Raw genomic sequence first — 2,797 nt, forward strand, 5'->3', positions numbered from 1 at the left:
CGTTTCCTGTTCCCATGGGGTTGCATTGTAGTTCACACACAGTCTACCTTCAAGGGTCTCCCAGTCTTTGCTGTCCCTCTCCCCACCCCCAGGGTCCCTACTCAACCCTTTTGGGTTGAAGCTTTGCCCATTGTGGTCAAGCCCCCCGGGAGGAGGCGGTATCCCTGGCTCCATTCCAGAAGAATGATGGCAGTGTTTCCACCCCTTGGAAATAGAACTCCTGCCTGACAGAGAATTCTAGTGAATTATTTTGCTGAAAGACTCTCTTCCCAGTAGCAGAGGAGGGGTGGAGGAGGACAAATACCTTCTTTCTGCTACATTTTCATTGCAAAAGTCAAAAATAATGTAAAGGGTTATTTTTATAAAAACCCCACAAATTAACATGGCATGAATATTTTCTCCATTTTATTAAATACAAAATCAGAATAGTTTTAACCCATGAAGAGCTTGTACAGATCATTTAGCTGAGCTCCCTCATTTTACAAATGAGATAAGTGGGGCCTAGGGACAGGGTAGATAGGAAAGGAGCCAGATCTCCACCGAGAGCCATGCCGGAGGCCCTCGGCCCCTCCTAGCAAGGAGCCCGAGCTCTCAGCTGTCCTGGGTGCTCAGAGCTGTGACACTTGCTAAGCAGTGCTTCTCAACTCATTTGAAATCTCAGGAAATGCCCCGTGGGCCTCCACACCCTATTTCACCGGTAGCAAGGAGCACCTGTTTCACTGCTACTTTCTACATTTGCTGGGCTCATCCTGGACATGAGTCTCAAAATTAAGAACTCAAAGTCCCTTTAAAGGGGGTGGTCTCCAAATTCTTTCACCACACACCGGAGTTTGGGATAAGGGCTGCCAGCTTGGATGCCAAGACTTCCCCAGAGGGCTACCCACTAAGGCAGTGCTCTCCAAACATTTGGGGATCTGTTTCTGTCTTTGTTTTCATAATCAGGAGACACAGGATAGTGTAGAGTTTAAGAGTATAGACTCTGGAGTCGAACTGCTTGGATTCAAGTCCTGCCTGCCACATACTAGCTGTGTAACTTGGGGCAGATTACTTAACTTCTCCGTGCCTTAGTTTCCTCATCTATAAAATGGGGACAACTAAAATAGAGCCTGCCTCTTAGGGTTGTTTTGAGGACCAAATAAGTTAATATATGTGAATTCCTAAGAACAGTGCTTGACCATAAAAAGGGTTAAGTGATAATTAAAGGGGGGAAATGCACTCCAGCATTTCCATGTAACCTGTAGCCATAATTCCTCTCTCTCTCCCTCTCTCTCTCATCTATCTTTCTTTCCATCCATTTCTTTGTACACCCCCACCCCAACTTCTTGACAGACTTAATTAGAAGATTATCCTTTTATCTGACAAGCAGCCCTACAAGTGAGAGAATAACAGCCCAGCCATTTTCTTGTTGTCTTCTTTTATTGCAATGTTAATATTACTGTCAATCCACAGTGGATTTATATGTTTGCTTTCTTACTTTTTTTTTTTTTTTTTTTTTTTTGGTAGTAGTCTTTTTAATCCTCTTATCCACTTTGTGAAAGTTAGCCGATCTAAATCTATCACAGAGGTTGGCAAATGCTTTCTGAAGAGGGCCAGATAGTAAATATTTTCAGCTTTGCAGGCCATATGGTCTCTGCAGCAACCACTCTTCTTTGCAGTTGTGCTGCGAAAGCAGCCATACGCAAGGTGTAAATGAATGAGCACGGCTGTGTTCCAATAAAACGTTATTTACAAAAATAGACAGCTGGCCATAGTTTCCTGACCTTTGACATACATCCACTTACCCAGGCTCAAGAAAACTGCCATGGGGGTCAGCATCCCAGATGAAGAAGGAGTGCAGTCTGAAAGGAAAAGGGAGTCACAGTGTGCAAGCCTGTTGAGGGCAGATGTGTCGTGAGGCCGGGGCTGACACTGCAGCTCATCCAGTGAAATTCAAACTATTTTCCAGTGCAGGCTTCCAAGGGGCCCTTCAAATTCCTAGAGAGAGGGAGCTCTTGCATAAAAGGAGACTTTGAATGGAAGAGCCAGAAACATTTGGCAACTAGAGAGCACACGGCAACCTTGTTCGATGTCTGGAGGCTGGGGAGGCTTCCTCACTTCCACATGGGCAGGGAATCAGAATCCCCAACTATGGGTGACATACCATGATGATAGAACCTGCGGCCACGTCCAGGCTGGGGCTGAGAGCAGGGGAATGTTTCTGAAGTACCTGTGAGTCCCTTTCAGGTCCCCATGAATGAGATAGACAGAGCTTGGGGGCAGGGCTGTAGCAATTTCACTGAGTCCCAGAGCACCGTTCTGTTCCTACCCCTCAATTGTACCTAAATCCATTTGGCTTGGGGAAATGCCGGTGAAATCACAACAAAAGGGATTCAGGAAAGGAGGGAAGGAGGACCTCTGGAAAAACAGAACAGTGGGCTATGCATCTCAGCGTGGTGCTAGCATGGCGGGGTTGTTCCTCCCTGTGTAACTGCACATGTCTGTGTCTTCCTCCTTCCCCACGGCCTTCTGGCACTGCTAGAGGTGCATAGTAGACTGGAAACTCTTCATAGCAAAAGCAAGCAGGACAACTTCTCTTGGTGCTTCTGAGCATTATGAAGAAAATACCCAACTCCCAAACTTTCGTAACCACAACGGAAAAGAGACTCCACCCCAGGGCATCATCTCTGACTCCTGTCTCCCACATATTAGTATGCTAGGGCTGCCATAACAAAATACCACAGATTGGGTGGTTGAAACAACAGAAATTTATTTTCTCACAGTTCTAGAGGCTGGAAGTCCAAGATCAGGGTGCCGACAG

The sequence above is a fragment of the Leopardus geoffroyi genome, chromosome B1, assembly GCF_018350155.1.
Source record: "Leopardus geoffroyi isolate Oge1 chromosome B1, O.geoffroyi_Oge1_pat1.0, whole genome shotgun sequence".
Lineage (NCBI taxonomy): Eukaryota > Metazoa > Chordata > Mammalia > Carnivora > Felidae > Leopardus > Leopardus geoffroyi.